We start from the raw sequence: 27,213 nt of genomic DNA on the forward strand, positions 1-27,213 counted from the left end.
TCTGTGGAGTTCCTCCATCTCCCTCAGGTACACAGCCAGCAGCTCTTTGGCATCCTTGTCGGTGATGGACCTAGCAATCCCTCTGAGTCCTCAGTGTCACAGAGGTCCTCTTTGGGCTCCTGCACCAGCAGCAGGTGGGAAGCATCTGTCTCCTTCACCAGCTCCAGCCAACTGAGTTGCAGGGCCTGCCTTTTATATTCCCCATCCTGCCCCTCTGCTTCCAGCAGAGTGGATGTGGCTTCCCTGGCTCTCCCCACCAGGCAGTGGGCAGAGGTTCCTCCCCATCAGTCTTTGAGGGAGGCCATACCCCCTCACTACAGCCACCCATTACCAATCTTCAAAATGTTCTTCCATCTTTCTCTTTGATAGCAAAATATTATTTCTTCCACATAGCTTGAATATGGGGTTCTTTTTAAACAGTGGTCTTGATATATTTTTTGAGTGATCAAACTTTAGATGAAGTAGCCAACAGATTCTTCAGTTCTTCTAATGACCTATTCAAACTTCTTTCCAAGGCACTACATTCATGATCAAACCAAGACAATGCTTGCTTTTGATCCTAACTCCTTATAATTTCCCCCTTCTAGAAGACTGATCAGTAATTTCATAAAATATTAAAATGTTGATTCAACATGGAAGAATCCTCAAAAAGATCCGTATGGTGCATTTCTCTTCTAACAGTCATCACATTATCTTAAATTGTTATGCTATTGGTGAGTTTGAGAAAAAGTTTGTTTTTCATACTGTTCTACACTGTTTAATTCTCATGAAACTTTCCTTTGTTTCCCAGGGCAGGTGAAGAGTCTGGGGCTCCCCTCAACAGCTCGGGCTTCCTGGGCAGCTCTTACGATGGCCCAGCTCCGGCTTCTGGCCTGGCCGAGGGAAGGCCCCAGGGGGAAGAGGAGGAGCAGTTGGTGGGGCCACAGTTTCAGCACCGGTGGCCACCCCCTTTTCTACACAGGTTCTGGCGCTCCTGTGGGTACCCCTGGGCATAGGCTCTGTGGCCCCATGTATTAATCCACCACTGCATTAGGCAGAGGATACAAAAAGGAACGGGAGAGAAGGGGAGATTGCTCTTCACTGCTTGCCTCAGGTGCTGAAGGCCCCTTAAGAGTGTAGGAGTACAGCTGTATAGTGTACAAGAGAGGTGGGAACCAACATTGTAAATAAACTGCACCAGGTTTTTTTCCAGCATAAAGATCTCTGAGCTGTTAATGAACTTGAGCAGAGGCAGGAGCGAGTGGCCCCTGCTACACTGCTGTTATGTACTGAGTAGTCTAGACACTACTAATTTCACACTCACTCTCAGTCACATTTAAATTGGTTTATAATGCTAGGTTCTATTACTATATAATTAGTAGTGGGGAGGCATAACACAGATAGTTAGCGTTTTGATCTCTACAAAACCACCACTCAGGCGTCTCTCGAAATAAACACATAATAATTGCAATAATCAAGAGCAATTAAAATTAGAAATTAAAATTATTTTATTCCAAAAGAAATCTGGAAAACTCCCAATTTAATTCTCCAAAATTGATCTTCTGATTCTATGACCTGCCATCTTCTAACTTATACTCCGGGGGGCGGGGGGGATTCTGCGTGACTGTGCATCCACAAAAAACACCATCCCCCTCCCCCCCCCCCTGCAGAATTTCTGTGCTTCCCTGCAGAAAATGGCAGGGAAGCCATGCATGCTGGGGGGGGGGCGGGGGAGGAGCAACCATAAGTGCAGTTCTGGGGGAGGATTGCCCCCCCCAAACATAGGGGAGGCATGGTGGGCACTTGGGGTTACGTGCAACTGCCCCACCCCCCATTTCTGAAAGCACAAAGCTGCCTAGCTGAAGGAAGCTGCCTCCCAGCTCCACTGACTCTGCAGCTGAACGCCACCTCCTGGGTCCTAGTGCCAGTCGTGCTCCCCTTCTGTGTGTTGGGAGCCTTCCTGTTTTCTGTGCAACAGTGAGTGCCCGCGGTGGGGATGGGTAAGGGGGGTCAGGGAAATGAGGGAAGGGGAGGTGAGGGGTGGAGGGAAGAGGCAGTGGTGGAGGAAGAGGGGTGGAATAGGACGGGGAGAGGAATGTGGGAGCAGGGAGAGGGGGATCACAGGGGGAAGCAGGAGCCCAGCATGCGGCATCCCCTCAGCTGCAGCTGGGACTCCCCCATTAAGCAGGCCCATCGAACCCTCACCCTGTCAGGCCCTACCCCCCTACACCTGGACCCCGCCAATGAACCCCCCACACTCAGACCCCCCACCCCACTGATCCCCAAGCTGCTGCACATGGACCCCCACCCCATCAAGCCCCACTCCCCCAGCACCGGACCCCACATTGAGACTCCAATGCCCAGACCCCCCACCGAGCCCCATCTCCCCACACCCAGACCCACCCTGCTGAGCCCCCACCACCTTCACCTGGATCCCCTGCAGAGTCCCCTTGTTCCTCCACCCAGAACCCCCCAATGAGCCCCTGTACATCTTATTTTTAATTAGATATTTAAATTAAATAAATATATTATGGAATGAAATTGGCAAGAGTCCAGCGGAGGGCAACTAAAATGATTAGGGGGCTGGGGCACATGACTTATGAGGAGAGGCTAAGGGAACTGGGCTTGTTTAGTCTGCAGAAAAGAAGAGTGAGGGGGGATTTGATAGCAGCCTTCAATTACCTGAAGGGGGGTTCCAAAGAGGATGGAGTTAGGCTGTTCTCAGTGGTGGCAGATGACAGAACACAGAGCAATGGTCTCAAAAGTTGCAGTGGGGGAGGTTTAGGTTGGATATTAGGAAAAACTATTTCACTAGGGGGGTGGTGAAGCACTGGAATGGGTTACCTAGGGAAGTGGTGGAATCTCCATCCTTAGAGGTTTTTAAAGCCCAGCTTGACAAAGCCCTGGCTGGGATGATTTAGTTGGTCCTGCTTTGAACAGGGGGTTGTACTAGATGACCTCCTGAGGGATCTTCCAACCCTAATCTTCTATGATTCTATTAAACTAAATAATAATATAAAACATTTAAAGAAGCACAAAGTAAGAAAACACTTAAAGTATCAAGTAGGCTAATTACACATGAATCACGATCAGGTGTTTAATCTAAAGACAAGGAAAAAACTGATGTACAAGATGTAACTGAATATGAACAACAAAGTCAAAATATACAATAATAAAACATTTAAAAGATTAATATATATATATGAAAACGGCACCAAATACAGCAGGGTGTGGTGTGTGTGGTGGATATGTGCACAGCAAGGGAGTGGGGAGCCACTGCCCCTGCACATCGTGCACGGCGAGCTGGAGCCGGGCCCCACGCTGCTGCTGGCCTGGCGTAGCGTTGCAACGTGGGTGCGGAGCTGGACCTCGTGCAGTGGCTGGTACACGCACGCACAAGCTGCACCCACGCGGACGCGGTCCGCCTGACATTTGAGCGGTGCTGGGCCTGCGCTGGCTGGTGCCCAGCAAGCTGCTGGATGTGCTGCTGGGTGCGCTCTTCTGGCACGGCTAGGGCTTCCACATGCCTGTCTAGCTGCCTTCACCACCGCTGGTACCACCCCCACGTGCCTAGGAGCCCTGCAGCCCACCCAGGCGATTGCCCTCTTTGCCCTCCCTTCCCCCGTCAGTGGGCCTGCCCAGAGCTCCAGCCTTGTAAACCCTCTGTTTAACTCTCCAGGGACACAACATAGTTGAAACACACAAGACACAGACTTTGCTAAGGTTTCTAATACAATCACTCTCTACTTTAGCTAACACGAGAAACATACAGATGTAGACAAAACCATAAAATGCCCGTATACATTTCCCTGCTCAGTTTCCTCACCACTCTTGAGTGTTCTTTGGGCTTTGGTCAGAGTACTGTAAGAAGTCCAGGATCCTGCCTCTACCACTTCACTCCTGCACATGGAGTCTCCTCTCAGTTCTGCAACCAGCTTTCTGCTTCTAGTCTCTTCTCCCTCTCTATAATGGCTGGTAAGAGACCCTTTCTTTTATAACCTCCAGTCCCCTTGTCAGATGATGCCCATCAGGTGATCCATTGCTTAGTTACTTCCCTCCTGGAGTTCACACTTGAAAACTGGTTTGTCCTGGATGGTAGCTATCTTTTTATCCAAGGCAGCTCCATTCGAATGGATGATCATGGTTTAATGACACTCCATTATTAGCCCTGTGCCAAGTGCAAGAATTTCTCCTGTGGGTTTTAGGTTAATATGGAGGCAAAAGATAACACAGAAGGCAAACGTGCCCCATAATAAAAATGGAGTTTGCAGTGTAAACGTAGCTGCACAGAGATTCCCCAATATTAAACAGAATTTATAACCTGTACATAGACAAATTTCTCCCCAGTCATCAGTCAAGTATGTGGTATTCAGCTTTCAACAAAAGATAATATAGCTTTTGCTTGAGAGGAAGATGAAAATATATTGGTATCAGAACAGCTTTTAAAGGATGCCTAACGTGTTAGATTTCAGTAATGTGCATAGGAAATTTATTGTATAATGTATTACACTGATTTACAGCAAATGGTGCAAATTATATCTTAGAAAATAATTTTGGATTTCAGGATGTACGTTTGCATATACAGTATGTAATGAAGGTTGGACTTCAACTTTTAGCACTAAATCATGTAGGAAAAGTTGCACCATATATGTCATTGGAAAGGTCACTTTCACTGGACTTGCAGTGAGGATTCAGACTTGATTTGTAACCTATTCCTAATACATCCACAAAAATTGTTTGTTTTGGCAAATGTATTTGCCAAAAAAGTTGACGTAATTCCAGCACAACTTTTTTTCTCACTCTTAAAATGACTGTTAAAATTTCACAGTCTAATCTCTATGGATGACTTGCAAGTGAATGTGGATAGTTTTGATCCAACCTAGATCAGTTTAGAGTTTGATGGGAAACCAGCAAAAAACAACAACATAATATTTAATGCAGGAATTACATGTTGGCTTAAACTAGTGGTCTAGATACTGTAGTCCAATATCCTGACAATGGCAAGTACCAGTTGCTTCAGAGAAAGTTGCAAAAACCCCTGAACCATGAGTGTTTATATCTCCCTAAAAAATCGTATGCTTCTAATGTAACTGTGGATGCTCTCAATATTCATATAAATGTCTAATCCTTTTGTGCGTCTTATTTAACTGTTGACCTCAATGACATCTTATAGCAACGAGTTTCAATTTCAGTGTTTCAGATCATATTAATTGGCATCTCAAAGCAATGCTCAGGATGTGACTTGTGTATTAGTGAGGGGTGTGGCTGCAGAGACAAAAGATCATCTTCCATTTTGGAAGCTGGGTCTCTGGACTGCAGGGACTGTAGACTCCAGCTTGTGACAGGCTGTGGTTACTGTATTCTATCATGTTTAAATAAAAATGTCATTGTTAAATACAAGCTCTCTGTGCCTTACAGAGAAGCCCATAGGTGAACCTAGGTGAATATAGAACAAAGAAAATATTTGCATGAACCCTGGTAATGTATGTACAAGCACCGAGTTCCACACAGCTGCACTTAGAACCCCTCAGGCCCCTGTGTCCTGGCTAAGAACATGCATTACTCGAGGAATTTATATTCATGCTATATCGGTGTGGGTTACGTCAGTTTGCTAATTGCAAGTAACCTACTCAGCAGGTAATATCTTGTAAGATTTCCCAGAGGTAGCTTTTTTGTTTAAAAGGTATCCCTTTAAAAACTTCAATACAATGGTATTTGCACATTGCTCCACATGCAGTTATGTTTCAAGAGGTTAACCTGACATAACTCAGTGCAAAGCAATATAAATCTTAGGGCGCCACAAAGTTTGAAGTAATACTCTGTAAATATATACCAGCTGCCGCAGGTATCAATAAAACAAATAAAAATGTATACAGCCTGAACTACTGTAGTTATGGGTCAGTGGTATTAAATATCTTTTGCTGTACACAGTTATCAGAGCAAAACTGAGCCAGCTATGGATTCTACTTGAAATTCTAGCTTCACTGCCAACTTTGGGACAGTGTTTTCAGTCACTTAAAGCTTGGTCATCCACAAATAGAGCCGTGCAGTTGTTGTTACTTCAAATTCAAGCCTAACTTCACTTGTAGTAATTCATAGAATATCAAGATAGATTGGGTGATTTTTTAATGGTGCCAATCTGCCCTCCTATCGTAGAATGTTACCACTTGCTCCTGCAGTGGAATTTAGCCCAATAACTTGTGGTTGCAATTAACAAATCTATCTTGCCTACCCTCAGAGAAGAAGTCCTGTCATCTTCATCCCCCATCCTACAGAGGGGGAACGGAGGCAGAAACATTGAGGGCCGAAGGTCACAAAGAAGGAAGTCTGTGGCAGAGTCAAGAATTGAGGTCTCTTGAGCCCCACAATATCATGCTTCGTCCTCTCAGGATCATTTCTGTAAACTCATATATAGATTAGATTTTGTTTCAAACATGAGGGCCTGATGCTACAGTCCTGCCATCTACATTGTTAATCCTGGATTGCAAGGCTTCACATTTCTCCTGGAGCTGAAAATCACTGAAGCAGTAATTCTACCACTCCTGGCAAGAAACTATGTAACATTTCTTTTAATGAACTGTACCCCTTCAGAGGATTCTCAGTGCATCCACGGTGGTCAAAGCTGGCATTGGGCAGAGTATGAAGCTGGATGCCACGATCTGGAAATTGACTAGATTTCAAGTTAAGCTCCCATTAAAAATTGCAAGAAATCATAATGTAGCTCACATAATGGTGCCTATCTAGTGCAGTCAGATTACTTTCTGAGAGCATGCATACGATAGTAAATAGCAACAGAGAGTCCTGTGGCTCTAAGACTAACAGATGTATTGGAGCATAAGCTTTCGTCGGTGAATACCCACTTCGTCAGATGCATTACCCATGAAAGATTATGCTCCAATACATCTGTTAGTCTTAAAGGTGCCACAGGACTCTCTAAAAAGCAACAGAGGGTCCTGTGGCACCTTTAAGACTAACAGAAGTATTGGGAGCATAAGCTTTCGGGGGTAAGAACCTCACTTCTTCAAATGCAAGTAATGGAAATCTCCAGAGGCAGGTATAAATCAATATGGAGATAACAAGGTTAGTTCAATCAGGGAGGGTGAGGTGCTCTGCTAGCAGTTGAGGTGTGAACACCAAGGGAGGAGAAACTGCTTCTGTAGTTTGCTTTTTACAGATCCAGACTAACACGGCTACCCCTCTGATACTTGACATATGATAGTAGTTTCCACTGTGTATAATATTCCCAGACAACAACTTCGTGAGAAGATTTAAGGCTGAAAGTGTGTTTTAGTGCAGCCTGCAAAAAATAAAAGTGTAAAATATCTGGAAATGAAAAGTGAATCAATCCAGCCAGTTCCTTACTCAGTTTACAGATAACAGTTCCATATAATCCTCCATCATTTGCTATTACCCCACCAGATTCACACTGCTCACTCAGCCTTCATCTCTGTCTCTGTTTCATGCCTTATTTAAAGCTGTCTGTAGTAGCCTTCAGACCTGAACCATTCTTCCTTTGATCTAGCCTCACTCGCACATTCTATTTCCCTATGCATTTCTTATATGTGATCACTCTGTAATCATACTAAATCAGCATGTAAGTATCTTTCTAATGTGCACAGGATGTCTGTGGCAGAGCCAAGAGTTGAACCCAGATCTCTTGTGTTTCAGGATATTGTCCTAAACAAGACAATAATTCTTTTCTAGCTATCTTTATGCTCCACTGTTTTCTGCATTCTGGGGGACCATCTTTCCAAAATTGTATGTGCCTGTTAATTTTCACATGATGCCATTAACCATCTTATGTACTGCACAAAGACGTATAAAGTACAGTATTTTTCATTCCCCCTCTCCAACTCATTATACATCAAGAATCAAACTATTCTGTTTCATTTGTACTGGAATCCAAACAGTAGCATGGTATCTGAACATGTCGAGCTGTTACATGATGTCAGTTACCAGGGTCCTTTTGTTTTGTAAACCCTTTCATTTGATTTTTGTTTTGAAATAACCAGCTACCTTTTAAAACATTGTGGAGTTTTTATGTTTCTGCCCAGCATGAGTTGGCTCCCACTATTTTAAATCAAACCTTTAGACCATTCATGATTTATTTTACTCACAATAAGCCAACAGATGAGGTTCCTTCTTGATCCTGCAGCTGATCGTGAAACTGTCAGAAGAGATTTATGTACTTAAGTAAGGCATAAATCACATAGTTAATCATAATTAAAGTTGCGGAAGTTAGACAGAAATGAGTTAAGGGCAGAAAACCCATCCAGCAGCCATTGCAGCTGCCCTTTGCACAAATCCATCATTTTGAACAAGATAAGCATTCAATGAAAAACAAATACCTATTACTTGAACACACACAATTTCCATACTGAAGAGCTACACTGAGATCCTTAAATAATTTAACTTACTTATCCAGAACATGAATTAGAGATAAAGATTGGATTTTTTTTAATGTATTTGTGAAAATCCCTCTCTTGCCCAACTCAGTTTGCCTAAGGTGGGAAGTACAGATCATTTTTAGATATTAGAAAGGGGGCTAAACCTGAACCCCTTGAAAAGGTTCAATATCCAAACCAGGGTCTTAGTTTTGCAGCTGACTCCCATCTCTTGAATACGCTGAACTGAAATTCTTGATCCAAAGCATCCCGAACTTGGAGACTTGTGATATCCAGATCAGAATTTTTCAGGTCAGGCCCATCTCTATGAAGGGCTCTCTTGTGGCTGTTAGCTACAGCCCTGCAATGTGAAGACCCAACGCTGCTGTGATCATTTCTGGTGTAAATATTCCTTTAATGTTTGTTCTTTGTTTCCAGCTATCTCATGAAACGCTCTGGCAATAAAATGCTCAGTAAAACACTGCTTAGAGAGGCTTGGTATAGAAATTACTGCATGACATTCCATGGCCTGTGTTATGCAGAAGGTCAAACTAGATGATCCCAATGGTCCCCTCTATTAAATAATTTCCATGACAATTGTCTTTTTGAAACCATTTTGAGTAAATTCAGGCTTGACATTATTAGAGTACGGTGGGGGAAAGAAGGCGATGGGAGACTTTTTCTCCCCCCTGCCCTTTGTGTATACTGGTAGAATGCTGCAACTAGCATTCCCTGGGTATGGGGTGGATGGTGGGTAGCATACCAGGTGGAACTCTGCCAGCTCAAAGGGGTGGGATCAGCTCCAGGGGGGTAGAGCCAGATCCTCCTCACCCCTTTATGGCAAAGTCCTATAGAACTGAATAGGAATTAAACCAATAGGATTCTATATAAATTTATTGGATTCCAACAGAAATTATTCTTTAAAAACTATAGAATTTAATCGTGAATGATCTTTCTATAGAGGTCTATTGCAGGGATGTAATTTTCTATCATGTTTTATAGGATGATTTTTTTAAATTCCCTACAGAAAGGTCATCATCATGTTCTATTGCATTAAAAATGTTTTGTGAGGGCCTGAACACCCACTGGTGTCCTCCACAAGGCTCCGAGGGAAGCATATGTTGCTTGTTTATAAAACCGTCCCTGCTGGGTGTGCTTCTACTCAGCTGTCTGAGCTATTCAGCTTGCATCTCCTGTGTGCAGGCGGAATGAAGTGGGGAACCTCCACTCAGCCACTGCACACTTAAGTATCTTAGAAATACTGGAGAGAGAAAAATACAGCTCTGCTCTCCACCCACCCACACAATCATTGCAGGGGAATGTTATACTCTAGCTTTAATTCATTCATGCTCCCACAGAACTCTGTCCACAGGTGAAACTGCTGGCTGACTAAAGCTACATTGCAAATGAAACCATATGCATGGCCTTGGTGCACAGATGCTACCAAAATGTGCACGAGTAACCCATTTCTCTGGTATCCCGATAAGTATCATTTGGGTGTTTTGTTCCCACAGAGTTACCAGAAAGGTTGCTGTCTTGGGTTTGTTCGAAGTATGCTCTCATTAGATGTCTATATCCCTGCATTAAAGCCAGAGCTGAACAAGCAGGAAATTAAACAACTTAAAAGTGTGTGTTATATAAATGGATCAATGGAAACAGAATCACATTTACAGCAATTGGGAAGGCTTGCCAAATAATTTGATGCACACAGAACTTTTGCTTTCACGCACCTTATTTAAGGTGCTCCACCCTAAGGCTTTAAAACACGAAAGCCAAAAAAAATCCAAAATCCCATGCTGCTAAAAATGACTAAATGAGGGGTTTGTGCCTCCCCCCCGATAACTGACTCCTTAGGGTTCTGTGAACCCAGGTGAGTGGGGGGGGAAAGGAGGCAACACAGAGATGGTCAAGGGCCTGATCACACATCTGACACTGTCAAAAGGGCTCAGAGATACCAGTTGTAATATCTTAATGATGAGCACACACAGTCATGATAAACTCTGTATTATGACCAGAACTATGTGCAGAAATGAGGTACAGTAATAAAACATCCTACTCAGTGTAGCTGCAGCCTGCAATTGCCCTGTCCTGGGCTTCTTTGTTTCTGCCCCAGCAGGATGGAAGTGTTCCCAGAAACCAAAGACTGGATTTAGAGTGTATAGGAAGCATGGCATCTCTACGTGTATGGGAGGACTTATTCCATAGCACATCTTCCCTTTTATAAATTTTTTGACTGAACTAAAATGCTATTAAATTAAACTATCAAACTATTAAAAATACAAAAACTGACTTAACTCTTCAAGTTTCTTAAACACCACCTTAATGTGTCTTGATCAATCTCTTAGGGCATTTCAGCAATCTTCCTGATCGGCTGTATTGCAAACCCTCTTTAGTCAAATCCTTGTCTGGTACAGACTGTTCAGTCTCCTGGTCAATAACAGGGTCAGTTTGTGAATTTTTTTCAACTTGTATATCTGCTATCACATCTCATGGCCAAGTTGTCAGGGTATCTTGAGCAGATGCTTAGATTTTACCTTCCTCTCTGATCACTGAAGGTGAGCCAGGCAAGTCTTCTCTGACTTTGACTACTCATTGTCCATCTTACCATATTCTCACCATATATATATATATATATTTTAATCTGTGAAATAAGTCTTGCTTTTTTTTATTGTAATATTTGGTTTGATTGTATTTTCCCAGTCTTTTCCTCCCTGTCCCCTCCTACTTCTGGGAAATTGGTAAAGTCGTCCACTCTAATCAGGTGATTGTGTCTTCCCAGACTGAACATCTCAGTTCTGACTTTGTCCCATGGAATTGCAAACTGTTCATGTGGTCTCATTGGTTCTTTCTGCTGGGAATCTGTACTTCTGACATCTTCCATACTTGCTCATCATTTCTTTGATGTCACTATTCATCAGTTGCCAGAATACAAATTCTCCAGCTCTTCTTTTTGATGTGGTCATTTCCAGGTGCTCTGCATATATTTGTTTCAATATTTTCCTTTTTATCACTGTGGGAACCATGATCTGTGTTCCCTTCAAGAGCACTCCTAAGATCACTGAAAGTTCATTTTTATAATGGGAATAAGCTGATGGGAAGTGTTGATTCCTCCCCCCCCCTTTACCTATCACTTGTATCAGTGCTTGCAGCATTTCATCTTTAGCTGTTTCTGTCTCCAATTCGTCCCATATGCCTAGAGATATACAACATGTGACATTATCATGCTCACATGTATGTTTACTGCTTGTTCCAGATCATCAGGCTGTGTATTGTTAGATGAAGCATATGGTCTTGAGAGTATGTCGGCCTTTACTAAGTGGCATCCAGGTTGGAACTCCAGGGTCATGTAATACTTCTGTATTTTCAAAAGTAGTTTCTGTGTCCTGTGTGGTGCTTCTCCAAGTCCCTTTCTTTGTATTGCAATCCGTGATTTGTGTTCTGCTTTGAAGCTATGACCATAGAGAAAGTCATAAAAATTGTATATCCATATGCCAGACCTTGATCTCATTTTCAATTTGTGCATACAGCATCTCTGCAGCTATCCTAGCCCTAGATGCATATGAGACTGGCAATGTTGGTCAAAAAAAAATAGCAGCACTGAAGATGATGTCAGAATGTCCTTGAAGTCACTGAACTCTCTTTTATGCTCCAGCATCCATGCCCATTCAGTGACCTCATGGAGGAGATGTCTTAAGTGAGGTGTGCAAATGGTATATAGTTAGGTCTGAATTTGCTGATGTAATTCAACTTGACTAGCAGCCTTTGAATTCCCTTTTTATCTTCAGGTCTTGGCATGTTCAGTATTGCTTGAATCTTTGATTCATTGTGCAAGATTTCCTTGGAGGTCATTCTCTCTCCCAAGTATGCAATTTCCATTGTTTGAAAATTATATTTGGCCTTATTCAGTTTAAGGTTATTAGCTCTCACAATTTCCAGTACTTTCCTCAGTTGCTCCTGATTTTCAATAACAGCACTGCCCCAAATTATGATGTCATCAAAGTACACTTTCACACCTCCTAGTCCCCCTAGCATCTGGCTTGTACAGTGAAATTTCTGGAGCTCAACATATTCCAAAAGGCTGTCTAAGGAAGCACGTATCTGCCAAATGGTGTTTTGAAAGTGCAGATCTTGGAGGTCTCACTGTTCAAGGGGATCTGCCAAAATCCAATCGATGCATCTAATTTGTTGAATAATTTGGCTCCTTACATTTCAGACAACAGTTCTTTTCTTGCAGGCAAGTGGCAGTGTTCTGTTTTTTGTTTTTCTCTAGCTCCTTAGGGTCCATACACATCTATTGTCCCCCTTCTTTTTTTCTCTAAGATTAATAAGGAGTGAAGCCAATCTGTTGGTTCGTCTGTTCTCCGAATGATACCATTTGCGGTCATATTTTTCAGCTCTTCTAGCCTCTTTCTTAAGGCTCGTGGAACTTCTTTTGTCACATACACCACAGGTTCTGTATCTTCTTTTAACTGTATCTTCTATGTTTCTGGGAGACATCTTGTGAATATGTCTTCATGTGATGTTAATACTTTCTTATCTTGTTCTGTGTTGTCTTTCTGTCTCTCCATGGCATACATCCTCTTAACAAGACCAAGCACCTCACATGTCTGTAGGCACAAGACTGGTTGCTTGCTTCTGTGTACCATCACAAACTTTTGTTTTATCATTTTCCCTTTGTATTTAAGTGTCAGTGTGTGTTCTCCCAACACTGCAATTATTCCTCCATTATAGTCCTTCATGGGCACTTTTATATGCTCCTTATATCTCTCTTTTTCAGTTTCTGTTCAGTTACATCACTCTATTTCAGTTTCACTTGTGCCCCTGTGTCTGTCTTGTATGTCACATATCTCCCATTTTAATTAGCCCATCTTTTGAGTTTTCAGCCACCTCCATTATTATGCTTAAGAACAGCTATTTCTTTTCACCGGAGGAATTCCTTTCTGCACTTAATACATGCATTTTTTTTGCTTTCTCTGCACATTTTAGCATAATGGTTGGGTTTATTACAGTTTCTACATATTTGCCTGAATGCTGGGTGTGACCGGTGGTGCCCGGGGCAGCCCTCACTGGAAATGCCAAGCCTGCAAAAGGGAGAGTAGCTCTCCCAAGAATGGTGGGTAACATTGAAGTTAAACTCCTCAACCAGTCAGAAACTGTACATCTGATCCCCCACACAGGTTATCAAGAAGCAAAAAATCACACAGCCCCCTTTATTGCATTCCAGTTCTCTGGCTCCCAATCAGCACCTGGGTCCAGTACAGTGAGAAGTTATTTAAAAAACTCTGCTCACATATACAAAATGTTCTTCTGGCCCCAAAGGGTCAGCCACGTTACCAGATCAGTATAGGTTTGGATCTCACTGAAAATACCATGCTGCCACCCAATCCGTTAGTGTCTAAAACTAAAGGTTTATTATAAAGAAAAAAGAAAGAACAAGAAGAGAGATGTTAAATGGTAAAACAGTCACATACATACAAAGACTTCAAAGTCCATATATCAGGTTCCTAGCAGAATTGGTGAGTTTGCTGGCTTGAAAGTCTCTCTGGAACACATCCACAGCTTGGATGGGTCATTTAGTCCTTTGATCAGAGCTTCAGTTGTAGCAAAGTTCCGCCAGAGGTAAGAAGCAGGATTGAAGACAAAATGGAGAAGATGCAGCTGCCTTTTATAGTCTTTTGCCATATGGCATGTGCTTCCTTTTTTTCAAACACAAGCTGCCAAGCACATGGCTTGAAAGCCTTAGAGTTCTGTGCATAGGCATGCCCCTGCATGCCTAGCTGAGTCAAAAGGTGTATCTGCCTTCTCTCAATGGGTCATTTGTCTAGCTGATGGTCCTTAATGGGCCATCAAGCAGGCTAGGCAGTGCTGATGCCAAACTGTCTGGGGGTGTCACCCAGAAGCATAGAACAAGTTTCAAATACATACATACATACATACATACATATCTATAATGCATAATACAAAGGTAATACAAACACATACATGAGATTATCATATCTGGCAAATTATAATATTTTTGCAGATATCTTACATGGCCTATTTGGCATAACTCATTACAATTTTACAATATTGATATTCATAATATCCTCAAGTGTCCCCCAGATTCCATACAGCGTCACATTGGGCATTTCCTATACTCTTGCTGGTTGCCAGATCACTGGCATGGTGTCCTGTTTTTCCATGTTTCTGTCCTCGGACAATTTAATTTCTGTGAACTTTTCCATTGATGGTGCAGCTATAGTACTCAGAGTCATGTACTCTGTGCCTTTATCTAGGCTTTTTATTTGTGTTAGAACATAGAACATAAGAACGGCCATACTGGGTCAGACCAAAGGTCCATCAAGCCCAGTATCCTGTCCTCTGACAGTGGCCAATGGCAGGTGCCCCAAAGGGAATGAACAGACAGGTTATCATCAAGTGATCCATGCCCTATCACCCAATCCCAGCTTCTGGCAAACAGGCTAGCGACACCATTCCTGCGCATCCTGGCTAATAGCCATTGATGGACCTATCTTCCATGAATCGAGCTAGCTCCCTTTTGAACCCTGTTATAGTATTGGCTCTCACAACACCCTCTGGCAAGGAATTCCAGAGGTTGACAGTGCATTGCGTGAAAAAATACTTTCTTGTGTTTGCTACCTATTAATTTCATTTGTTGGCCTCTTGTTCTTGTATTATGAGAAGGAGTAAATAACACTTCCTTATTTACTTTCTCTATAGCACTCATGATTTTATAGACCTCTATCATGTCCCTCCTTAGTCGCCTCTTTTCCAAGCTGAAAAGTCCCAGTTTTATTAATCTCTCCTCATACGGAAGCCGTTCTATACTCCTAATCATTTTTGTTGCCCTTTTCTGAATCTTTTCCAATTCCAATATATCTTTTTTGAGATGGGGCGACCACATCTGCACGCTGTATTCAAGGTATGGGCATTTATATAGAGGCAATATGATATTTGCTGTCTTATTATCTATCCCTTTCTTGATGATTCCCAACATTCTGGGTTTGCTTTTTTGACTGCCGCTGCACATTGAGTGGATGATTTCAGAGAACTATCCACAATGACTCCAAGATCTCTTTCTTGAGTGGTAACAGCTAATTTAGACCCCATCATTGTATATGTATAGTTAGGATTGTGTTTTCCAAAGTTAGGATTATGTTTTCCTGTTTGTTCTGCTGCTTGTTATATACATATTGCCCTTCTGGTGTCAGATCTATCTCCCTTAATAACTGTTCTTGGTCTTTTTTGATTTTTACATCCCAGGATATTCTGGTCTTTAATGAGAGAGTCTTCTAGTATTCCATATTTGCAGGACTGCCTTTTTAGTTTTAAGTCCGTGACAAAGTCCTCTCTTTCCCCTTCACTCTGTGTTCCCATGAATGTGTATTTTTCATAAGTAACATTTTTTCTAGGGACACAATAATCCTCAAACATTTTCATTATTTCTGTAAAGCTTTCCTCTCTTTCCCCTCCATCACCCTTATGGAATGTATTGTAGACATCTAGGGCTTCTGTGCCTGCTGCTATTAGGAGCAGAGTAAACTGGAGAATGAGCAAAAGATTATTTGCCCATGTGGCTTTCATATACAGTTCGAATTGCTGTTTGAACATTTTCCAGGCATATTCAGCATTTCCCCTGGTTCTCAGGGCTGGTAGAGAAGTTACTTGTAGTTGCGCAAGCTCTGTAGCAACCATTACAATGTTACCTCTCTCATCCAGTACACTGTACTTTCTACTTCTGGTACCATGTAGTATCTTGCTGATGAGCACATTAGTGTCCAGATAAATTCCGTATTCTGAGCAGAACTATGCACAGAAATGAGGTAACCAAATGTCCTACTACTCTTTATAGCTGCAGCTTGTTACTTCTTTGTCCTTGGCTTCTTTGTTTCTGCCCCAGCAAGAAGAGTGCCTGGAAATCAAAGACTGAATCTTTGCACTTCCAGAAGGACTTACCCCATAGCAAACCAGTCTTTCACCTCCCCAACCAGGGCCAGCGCTTCCATTTAGGTGACCTAGGCGGTCGCCTAGGGCACCAGGATTTGGAGGGGGGGTGGCATTTTGCCGCCTTTGGCGGCAATTCGGCAGTGGGGGCTCCTTCCACGCTGCGGGTCCTTCACTTGCACCGGGACCCGACGCCGAAGTGCCCCAAAGACTGGGAGCACGGAAGGACCCCCCCCGCCGCAGAATTGCCAACGATGACCGGGAGTGCGGAAGGACCCCCGCCTAGGGCGCCAAAAACCCTGGTGCCACTCCTGTCCCCAGCGCCCACACACACACACACAAATAGGAGCCACAGGCATGATTAATTTAGCAGACACACGCTAACACATCTCCCAGGTTCCCACTGAGTTACACACATAGGGGACCTCTGCAGCCCTACTAAAAGCCCTCCAGATACACTGCAGAACTGGAGCTGCACAAAGAAGATGGGAGACCACCAATAGAGCGAGTGAGCAAGCATGTTCTATGGAATTCTTGGGAAAGGACTTGGAAGGAGGGGGTGAATAGCTATCAAGTAGTGGCCCCATCCCCAGGGACACAATGAGGGATAGTGGAGTGAGAAGAAAGAGGAGACCATTGTGACAAGGACAAGCCCACACACACAGGAAGTTTAAAAAAGAAAAATGCAGTTTGCTGTGCTTGGACCAGCAGCAGTGTCAACTACAAGTACAAACATAAACATACAGCATCTAGCTATGGTAATCGACACAATAACAAAGAAGCAGTAAGTAAAATGGTCTAAGGAAACATGATACATATTTTTTCTGAGTGGGGCTACGCTATGCTTTCTCTGTTGTTCATTTCTGTTAATAACCATCCCACTCAAAGAGGCTTTAATGCTGCCTATATCTCCCAGCCCTACATTTGTGGTGTAGTAGGCTCAGTAGAAGAAAGGAAGGATGGTGCAGGGATTAGGGCATTGGCCTGCATCTTGAGAGACCTAGGCTCAGTTCCCTGCTTCACCACAATTCCCTGTTTCTGTGTGACCATGGGTACATCCTTCTCTGACTCAGTTTCCCATCCGTCAAATGGGGAAAATAGTAATGCCCTACTTCACAGAAGTGATACAAATACACTGAAGAGTGAGACTCTCTGATACTACAGTAATGGGGGCTGAATAGGTATGTAAGATAGATTTGTCTCAACAGCTGCCTGGGAGAAAGGGCATTGTTGGAAGAAGCAGAAATATTGTTGTCTTGTGCATGTCTAAATGGTTTGGAGAGCCATTAACTCTTAAGAAAATTTAGAAAGGTCCACACTTTTATTATCTGATATTTAAAGATAGAATTAACAAATATAATTGTGATGAGGTGGACTAAGCCCCGAGGCCCCCTGCTGGAGGCCCTGTGGCCCTGCAGAACCCTGCCTCAGAAAAGGGCAGAAGAGAGGTCCTCCAAGCTGCCTAGAGCAGCGGTGTGGGAAGCAGCCAATCAGGGCCCAGCATAGGGTTACCATATTTAAAAAAATAAAAAAAGAGGACACTCCACGGGGCCCTGCCCCTTTTCCATCCCCGGCCCCCTCCCAACTCCGCCCCTTCCCCAAAGTCCCCGCCCTAACTCCGCCCCCTCCCCTGAGCACCCCGCATTCCCCCTTCTCCCTCCCAGCCACGCGAAAAGGGCTGCCCAAGCGCTACCGGCTTCATGGTTTGCTGGGCAGCCCCCAGACCCTGCGCCCCCGGCCGGCGCTTCCCCAGCGCAGCTGGAGCCCGGGAGGGGAAGCGCCCAGCCGGGGGCGCAGGGTCTGGAGGCTGCCCGGCAAACCGTGAAGCCGGTAGCACTCGGGCTTCGGGCAACCCCCATGCCTCCGGACCCTGCGCCCCCAGCCAGGCACTTCCCCTCCTGGGCTCCGGCGGCTGCTGTGCTCCCTGAACTCCTGGGCTCTGTAAACACCGAGCTGCCCGAGTGCTACCGGCTTCGGGCAGCCCCTGTGCCTCTGGACCCTGTGACCCCGGAGCCCGGGAAGGGAAGTGCCCGGCTAGCGGCTCAGGGTCCGGAAGCATGGGGGCTGCCCGAAGCCGGTAGCGCTCGGGCAGCTCGGCTTTAAACAGAGCAGAAGAGTCAAGGTAGGGAGCACAGCAGCCGCGGGCGGGGAAGTGCCTGGCCAGCAGTATTTTTCCCGGACATGTTTGGCTTTTTTGCAATTCCCCCTGGATGGGGGTTTGATTACCAAAAAGCCGGACATGTCCGGGAAAAAATGGATGTATGGTAACCCTAGCCCAGCAGGCTTGTATAAGAAAAGTTGCAAGGCCAGAACATGTGAAGTTTCTTGCTAGAGCTGGAGGAGAGTGGGTTCCCTGGGCTGGGACTCCACCAGGACACGGGCCCTGAGGTAAGGATGAAGAAGGTACTGGAGCTATGGGGAAGTGACCTGGGGAATTGTAGCAGCAACACAGTTTATTTAAATGGACATGGTAGATGGCTGCTATCTATGGGGTCCCTGGGCCTGCGTCGCCCCACCAGCCGCTGTGAAAGTGGTCTGGACTTTGATACACCCCAGAAGGAAACTATTTTTTTAGTGGCCAAGCTGAATAATGTGGGCCAGAGAGGTAAAGAGTCTCCATGGAGGGAGCCCTGCGGGGATGTGCTCTGGAGCAGGGCCGGGACTGCTCAAAAAGCAGGGACAATATGAGAGAGCCTAGAAGGGGCGGAGACAATTCAAGCCAGGGTACTATGATAGCTTGCTCCTCAATCAGTCCAGCATGGCCTAAGAGATAGGGCTGCCGATTGAGGGCCCTTATAAAGTGTGCCGCGATAGGTCACCTGTTGAACTTATACCCCAGAATGGGGTTAGCTTTGATTTTATTTCACACATAGACGGTGTCTGACTGAGTCACCAAAGACCTACCACAAAGTATGTGAGAGAGAGAATGCAGGCACACACACTTGGCCAGAGGGTGCTTGTGAGAGGCGAGGGCACCTTGTTACAATAATATTTTGTCTCTCTGATCCACTTGTGTTTACTCAGCTCGTGTTTTAATGTCTTACTGTGGGTTTATGAGCCCATAGTCTGTCAGAGGTCATGTTATAATTCTGAATGATGTCATGACATTCTTTAATTAAATGTGTTCTTTGTAACTGTGTGATCCCAATGAAAAGAATAGCACTATTGTTATATCATTCCTTGATGTATAGAGAAAACTAAGCACAAAGGCCCAAATCCTCAGGGTATTTAGATGCCTTATAACCAGGGAGTTAGGTGCCTATATACCTTTCAGGATCTGGGCCTAATGTCTTCAATGGGGAGCTATATGGCTCAGGCCATCTGAAAACTGCGTTCTACAGGTAACATTTTCAAAAATGCCTAAGTCACTTAAGAGCCTACATTCCATTTTCAAAAATAAGTCAGGCACTGAAGATGAAGTCTCACTGAAAGTCAATGGGATTTGAGCGCTTAAGTGCTTTTGATGATTTCCACCCCCCCATTTTATCTGTTACAGGTTCATGAACACCTCCCTTTGAAAATAAATGAATTGGCACATTGAAACAGGATTTAAATTGAGCCTTTAAAGACTAATCATGGGAGTGGATTATAGAAGGACATTGCATCACTGGAGGCAAAGCAAAGCAAAATGCTTTAGGGGGTCTGGGGCAGTGGACTCCCAACCCTACCCTCAGGTTAGCATCCATGGTTGATGGGAATTGGTGCATGGCCCTGTCTCCTCCTGGCCAACCCGTGCACCGCTCCCCCCTCGTCCCCCCCCTCCCCGCGTGATTTCATTCCAGTGGTTTTTGCATAAGCCATTTACTGTATTTTAACAATTACTTTAGATGCTGATGAGAAACCAAGTTCATAGTCTTCTATTATTTATACTGCCGTTTCAACAATGGTGCAGATCAAGTTTAGTTGCTATTGGGAATGCACATACCCAGCTGGCTGTATGATCCATGAAAAGCAAGTTTAATTGTTTGGATACAGTGTTAGGGATATTTTTTTACCCACATATCTCAAATAGGAATGACAAAATGACTTGATCTATTTCCTGTACCACAGTCTCACGGTCTTTTTTTTTTCCCCAAAAAGAAAAACATTGTTTTGTAGGGATATTATTAGGCAATAAAAAATTCTGTTTGTTTTTTCTGTCCACTGAGATAACGGCAGAATGTTTTGTCTACGCCCAGCCAATCTTCATTAGCTGCTGGAAGATGTGAAACTGATTTGAAGTTCTTGGAACTTCAGCTCAATAGCAGGCGTAATTTATAATGTTTTGGATGGGAAGTTTCTGAGAAAAGAACTTTTTGTGATAGTTTTTAGAATTTTTGTTTAAAATACATTTTCAATCAATTGCTGTGCTCTGACTGTTCATATGGTTTTTGATTTTGTGTTTTTACCTTTTTTGCCATCTAATATATCTGCCTAGGCATGTCACAGACAGGTTCAACATGACTTATTAGTTTATTATTTTTATCAATTGTAATGCCTAGAGGTCAGCTAAGAACAGGGTCTCGCTGTGCTAGGTGGCATACAAACCAAATAAGAGGCAGTCCCTGCCCCAAAGCCCTTAGTCTCTAAATAAAGAGAGTTGGGGAAAAGGGGTATGTATAACATGCAAGCAGAGTGAATGCCATGTTAGTTCCACAATTTTTGTTTGTTTTAAATCCTTTGGGTGAGATTTAGTGAGGAGGGGATTAGCTAAAAGGGAAGGGAGAAGGGTCACTGAAGGGAATGGCATGAGGGTGATGGGGAAAGGGGAGAAGAGGGAGGGAAGGAAGGTGTGAGGCTGAAGTGAAGAGACACTGAAGGAGGAGGTGGAGTAAACAACCAATGGGCACAGCCTGAAAACTAGAAAGCTTCCTGATGAACTAAGGGCTTGTCTATACTGCCCTGCAGTTCAGACCCTGGGGGCGTGAATAGCAGTGCACACCACAGCGTTGTGCTGTAACTCCCCCCGTGTGAACGCTGTGGATGCAAGCTAAAAGGTTGCTAGTTCGTGTTAACATAGTCCTCTTGGAGCAGGACTACGCTAGTGAGAACTAGGAACCTTTTTGTTTATGCCTATGCTAGGAGAGTTACAGCACAGCACTGTGATGTGCACTGCTGGTCTCACCCCTGGAGTCTGTGCTGCAGATCAGTGTAGATATAGCCATAGTCGGCATCCAACAGTCCCTGGTTAAACTGCTCTGCAGCAATTCTACTGGCTTATTAATAGTTTTGCCAGTAAAGGTTAGTTTCTTTACTGGGGGTCTACTCCAGTTGGATGACAGACTTTTGGAAGTTTCCAGCATCCCACATCTTTTTCCCTGCAGGTGGGTGTGGCATTCCTATGCTTCTCCCCCCATGCCTGCATGGTTCCTGGCTGCTGGATGAACTCCTTGGGGCGGTTGGCCTTAAACTGCTTTAATTGACTCTGAGGGACTGACCAGCATGTAGCCAGCCCAGGATTAGGGGAGCACAAAAGTAGCTGAAAGGCACCAAAAAGTCTGCCTTCGTGTGATGTAACTGAATGGGACTCTCTATTAAAGTGTAAACACATTGGTTTCTATGCCTGTCAGATAAAACTTCCTGGCCCATGTGACATGAACAATTAGGAGTACCTCAGCATTGTGCAGATTTTGCTTACATAACCCTTTCTTGGCATTTTCCGGCTTCTGGAACTCTGGACTGAGCTTCTTGGGGCATGTCTACACTCCAGCTGGGAGCGAGCCTTGCAGCCCATGCGGACAGACTCCTACAAGTGGCACTCAAGCTAGCATGCTAAATATAACAGTGTGGTGCTGCACCTCAGGCTGCAGCTTAGGCTCTCGCGCCTAGGTGGGCTCAAGACCCTGAGCTATAATCCAGCTCAATATCCACACTACTGTTTTTAGCATGCTAGCTTGACCCCCTGCTAGTGCAAGTCAGTCTACCCGGGTTGGAAGGCTTGCTCCCAGTTGCCACGTAGACAAACCCTATAGGGTCCTACCCTATGGATGACAACAACAGTAATGGCTACCATAGCCTGGAGGCACCATTTCTCAGCATAGACCCCTACAGGATTTGACACAGGAAGCCTGGAGAGGAAGACACAGTAAGGGAACTTCTTTTTCTTTTGTTTAAACTGGCCAATGTTCACAGTGCTACGTACTCATGTATCCAGACTCAACCTTAGCATACCATCTGCCTGGGGAGGTTCCAGGGAAGGAGCTGGTGGTTATGAAGAGATAGGGAATTTGTTGATTCGTAAGTTTTATTACTTATTCATTTATCCTAACCCTTTCCTTTCCCAGATCCTATTTTCCTGCTCCCAGTAAAGTTCCCCTTTGTTATAAGGTTGGTTTGGGGTGCGTCATTTCTTTCCTGAGGTTTGTATTGATGCTCTTCACTGTTTCACGTGTACTAGGTTTTCTTCTCCTTTCCAGCCATAGTAGCATTATTCATTTCCCCAAAACACACTCATTAGGTCTCTGGCACCAGTGAGGAGTCACCTTGGGTAGAAGCATCAGCTGTCACAAAAAAAGAGCCCAGGATGCAACCTATGCAAAGATAGGGGAGAGCCACTCCAAACAGCAGTCACCAAGGAGGAGGCTTGAGCCACACCTTGTGGGAGGGGCTATGCTTACACACACACACACACACTTATTTTATGCCCTCATTTTACCAGTGCTGCAGAGACTCAGTCAAAGGGAAATCCTTATCTGGAATCTCACATGAGGCCTTTTAATGAACTTGAGCCTGGGCCATCTGCTAGTCCTACTGATAAATTGGAGAACTACTACTTTCATGTTACTATTCACATAATGGTTGATGTGCAATTTATGTTTTACGCTCAATAAACACCTCTGGGCTCTTTTGTTTATTCCAGTGTACATAGGCGCTGTCTTTGCCACAGCTGCTGCATTCTCATTATGTTCAATTTTAACCAAAATAACTTTGGAAAAACCAGTTACATAAAGTGTTTACATGCCAAATGCCTAAGCTGTAGTGACAACATTGTTAGTTTTTAAATCCAAGTAATGTGGCGTATACCGGAATAAATCATATGAAACAATAAAGGCCTTTATTAATTAATTGCCAAACAGTTTTTCCAGAATAAGATAAGTCACTGACCTTCATACCTTTTGGCTTTGACTATTTCTCTGATGGAAGAGGACAGGGATGGTTTGATCCTGAATTCCTGGCTCAAGAGAATAAAGGTTGAAGGATCTGGCACCTGCTTATGAGGAACAAATATTTATTTGTTGAAACTGACAGTTCTCAGCCCTGCACAAAACATACCTTTTGCTTCAAGGTGCTTACCTTCAAAAATACACAAGATAGCACAACTCTATAAAGTCACATACTGCCCTCACTTACACTGCTACCACTGAGTTTGCTGTTGCCTGCAAAAGAATGGAGCAGAAAACTGAGTAAAATTGAAAGTATCTTAGATTTTAATTCCACTTTATGACCAAAGAAAGACCAGGTCAAACTTTTTTTTAAACCCTGAAAGACCCAAGTTATATTTGAGTGAAATAGGAACTTCATATTTTTTTTGTTCCAATGGAAGCAGTAAGTAAAACGCAGGGACTAGGAATCAGGACTCCTGGGTTCTCTTCTTAGTTCTGACACTGATGACTGATCTTTTCTAAATCTCGTTTCCATACAGCAATTCATTAATCTATGAACTAGATATATTTACTGTTTATATTTTAGTAGTGCCAGAGGCTCCAGCACCATTGTGCTAAGTACCATACAAATATATACCAGGAAGTTGATCCTGCCCCAAAGATCTGCTATCTGCAATAACGCTTAGCTACCTCCCATGGTGTTATGAAAATAAATTAGTGTTTGTAAAGAGCTTTGAGATGATCAGATGAAAGGCCCTGGATAAGTACAAAGTATAGTTATTGGCCAATATTTAACATGGATTTATGATCAGAATATTGTCATTGTAAACAGTATTTAACTTGGTAAACAGAGAGTGAGAGCTGAGTTGCCCACGTCACCATATGGTATTTCTCTAATTCTTCTGGAACCAATCTTTTTTTTTAAAAAAAATTGACTTCAGTCTTTAGCTTGTTTCAGCTTAGTCACAATATTCTCAAATTAAGCTACTTTGTTGATTAAATATTGTTTATTTTAGTTATTTAAAAAATATGCAGGAAAGATCCACTTGTTTTCAACAGCTGTTTTTACAAGGATGTCTTGGCAAGAGTTAGTCATTTATTCTACCAACAACAGAATTAACTCATTCAAAGTTTCCTCTTAAACTCTCCAAACGAACTGCATATTTAAAGCTGAAACTACATCTTTAACCTCCATTGTGCCTATGCATTGCAACACATATGGCTCAGGTCCTTGTCTGGTGCAGACTGAGGAAGAGCCATTAACTTCATGGGGCTATGCTGATTTACAGACTTGTATAAGCAGAGCATCTGGCTCATATTATTCAGCCACTGTTTGACCATGCTACAAAAAATAGGTCATGTGATTTCTGATAGGAAGGGATTTCAAAACATACGAGTGTAACAGTGACAGACCCTAGTGGTCAGCAGGTGGGATTGAAGCTGGGACCTCTGGAGCTAAATGCAAGCACCTCTACTGCATGAGCTAAAAGCCCAATGGCTCTTTGCTAAGACTGTAGACTCATTAATATCTCTAAGTAGCCTCAGTACCACTAGAGGGGACAGCACAGCACACCCAGGATGTGTGTGGGTTACATAAGGACCAAATTGGAAACCCCGTGGTTGATTAATATCACAAAGGGCCATAATGATATTTCATTAGGTCCTATAGCGCTCATTATATCAGTGTAACTATGTTATATACCTTTGCTGCACCTACTACTTTAAGGGTGAAATTTGAAGAAATGAAGGTCAATGCACAACTGTGCGACTGCAGTTATACTAGGTGATAAGTATTTAATGCAAAATGTTGTTCTTTAAACAAAATGGTAGAACACCAACCAAACATTGCTTTGTCCAGATGGAAAACTATATTACAGTTCATGGTTTGCTTTTAAAGGATAAACCTGTCCCAAGAAGGGATTTTTTTTAATATTCAAATGAAAATTATTGATCAGTTATGCTGGGACTTATTTGTCCAATGATGTTGTTTCTGTTCCCTGACAAGGTATGTATAACTCTTAGAATGAGGTTTCTGGTATGAATATGCACACTGATTAACTCAAAATTCACATTTGCTCTAAACCCATTCACTAATATGCTTGATTAAAACAAACAGAAAATGGGCACAAACACAATGAGTCAGTCCTATAACTGACAGCATTGCAGGATATCACCGGGAGTGCTCTGGTACACCAGTCATCTCTAAGGGTCTATCTACACTTGAGCTGGATGTGTAATTTCCAGCTTGAGTAGACATACCCACACTAGCTCCATCAGCACTAGCATGCTAAAAATAGAAATGTAGTTGTGGGGTGTGAGTAGCAGGTGGGGAAGTCTGCCCTGAGTACATACCTTTCAGATGGGATTGTATTTAGGGCAGTTAATCCCTCCTGCTGCTTGCACATTGTGACTAGACTTCTAGTTTTAGCCTCCTAGCTCAATCAGAGCTAGTGAGACTATGTTACCTGAGCTGGAAATTGCACCTCCCACTCTAGTGTAGACTAGCCTTACTATCTTATAGCCTGCTCTATTTAGACTGTAACATAAGATAAGAGGAAAGCACTAGTCTCTATAGGCTCTAGCCCTCAGAGGATTCCAATAAACACACATTTTGAGTAATAGAGAATGACTATACTAGGACTTGCAAAAATAAAGGGTGCAAATACTCCTAGGCACAAGGACTTCAACTGATACAACAAAGAAATCAACCTAACAGTTCCGAATTCAACCCCTAAGGACATCTAGGGGATGGGCATTTGCTGAATTGTTCTTAAAACTATAAGAACAAACATTTATCTCTGGAATTCTAAGATTCCCTTCTTAGCTCTCCTCCCTCTCTTTGAATCTATCTTCCCTCTTCCAACTACCCTACCAGTCTCTTGGTTTCCCCCACACATATCTTGAATGTTATCCAATTAATTTTTCTAGTTCCCTCAAATCCACCCCTTCTCCCCCACACAAAGCACCAACAAATAGACAATCTCTTCCAGCCTGTGTCAAGTCTTCTGCTCCACATTCACCTTTCCTTTTCAGCATGCAGCTACTTCTTGGCTCCAAATCGGGAGTATCTCCAGCTGTAGCTGCCTTGCTCCTTGCTGCTTCCACACAAGGAACAGTGAACAGGAGAATAGGGAATTAAGCAAAAGGGTTAGACACACAAATTAAAAACACTTCAGAATTGACTCCAACCTGAGATTCTAACCTACTATTTTCTCCTTATGGCCACAGGGTCCTGCAAGCTTCCCCTTAAGCATCTTAAGACTGCCTTTGGTCACTAACTTCTGATTTCATTCTTTGTAGGAAAAAATATCTCCCATAACACACATGGGCACAGGGGTTAGAGATTGAGGAGAAACTATTAGACTAAACTGAAGGCTGAGGGCACTCAAGAATCTGCTGGGTTTAATTTAAATTTAGCAGTCAGTGGAATGAATTCATAAATACCTGAATGAATCCTCCTTATTGCTTCAAATCAGTCAGATTTTCATTTAGCAGCTGTTGTCACTAATGCTTTTCATTCTTTTGCCCTGTTTAATTCCAACAAATTGGGGAAGTAGTGGGGGTGGGGGGGGGGAGAAGTGAAACAGTCTAACAAACCTCAAGGCCTCATAATTCATTACAGGGGAAAAGGCATATTCCTGAAAAGGTCATTTTAAGACTGATCAGGGCAGCAAAATGTTCACTGATTAAGTGTTGCCCACAGTAGTTATAAATAGAACCTTTCCTCATTAATGCCAGCTAGATCTAGGCCCACAACATTCACAGCCCAGCTCCAGGCAAACAGATCTTGTGCCAAACAGTAGAAAAAATGGAAGGTTCCTCAG

The 27,213-nt window shown here is 43.4% G+C and overlaps 1 long non-coding RNA gene across 3 annotated transcripts; it reads right to left on the bottom strand.

The window, feature by feature from the left end:
• Positions 1–3,072: 3,072 nt before the first annotated feature.
• Positions 3,073–26,775, bottom strand: LOC135975751 (uncharacterized). 3 transcript variants are annotated; one of them, XR_010592771.1, is made up of 7 exons: positions 26,592–26,775; positions 26,410–26,484; positions 23,580–23,662; positions 23,391–23,496; positions 8,097–8,146; positions 6,212–6,376; positions 3,073–4,147 (listed from the first exon to the last, which is right to left on the bottom strand). It is a non-coding gene; the product is annotated as an uncharacterized LOC135975751 (long non-coding RNA). The 3 variants fall into 3 exon arrangements; XR_010592770.1 differs by lacking the exons at positions 3,073–4,147; positions 6,212–6,376; positions 8,097–8,146 and adding an exon at positions 20,176–22,786 and having other exon boundaries at positions 23,391–23,493; XR_010592769.1 differs by lacking the exons at positions 3,073–4,147; positions 6,212–6,376; positions 8,097–8,146 and adding an exon at positions 20,176–22,786.
• Between the last annotated feature and the right edge of the window lie 438 nt (positions 26,776–27,213).

This window comes from Chrysemys picta, chromosome 1 (assembly GCF_011386835.1).
Source record: "Chrysemys picta bellii isolate R12L10 chromosome 1, ASM1138683v2, whole genome shotgun sequence".
NCBI classification, from domain to species: Eukaryota; Metazoa; Chordata; order Testudines; family Emydidae; genus Chrysemys; species Chrysemys picta.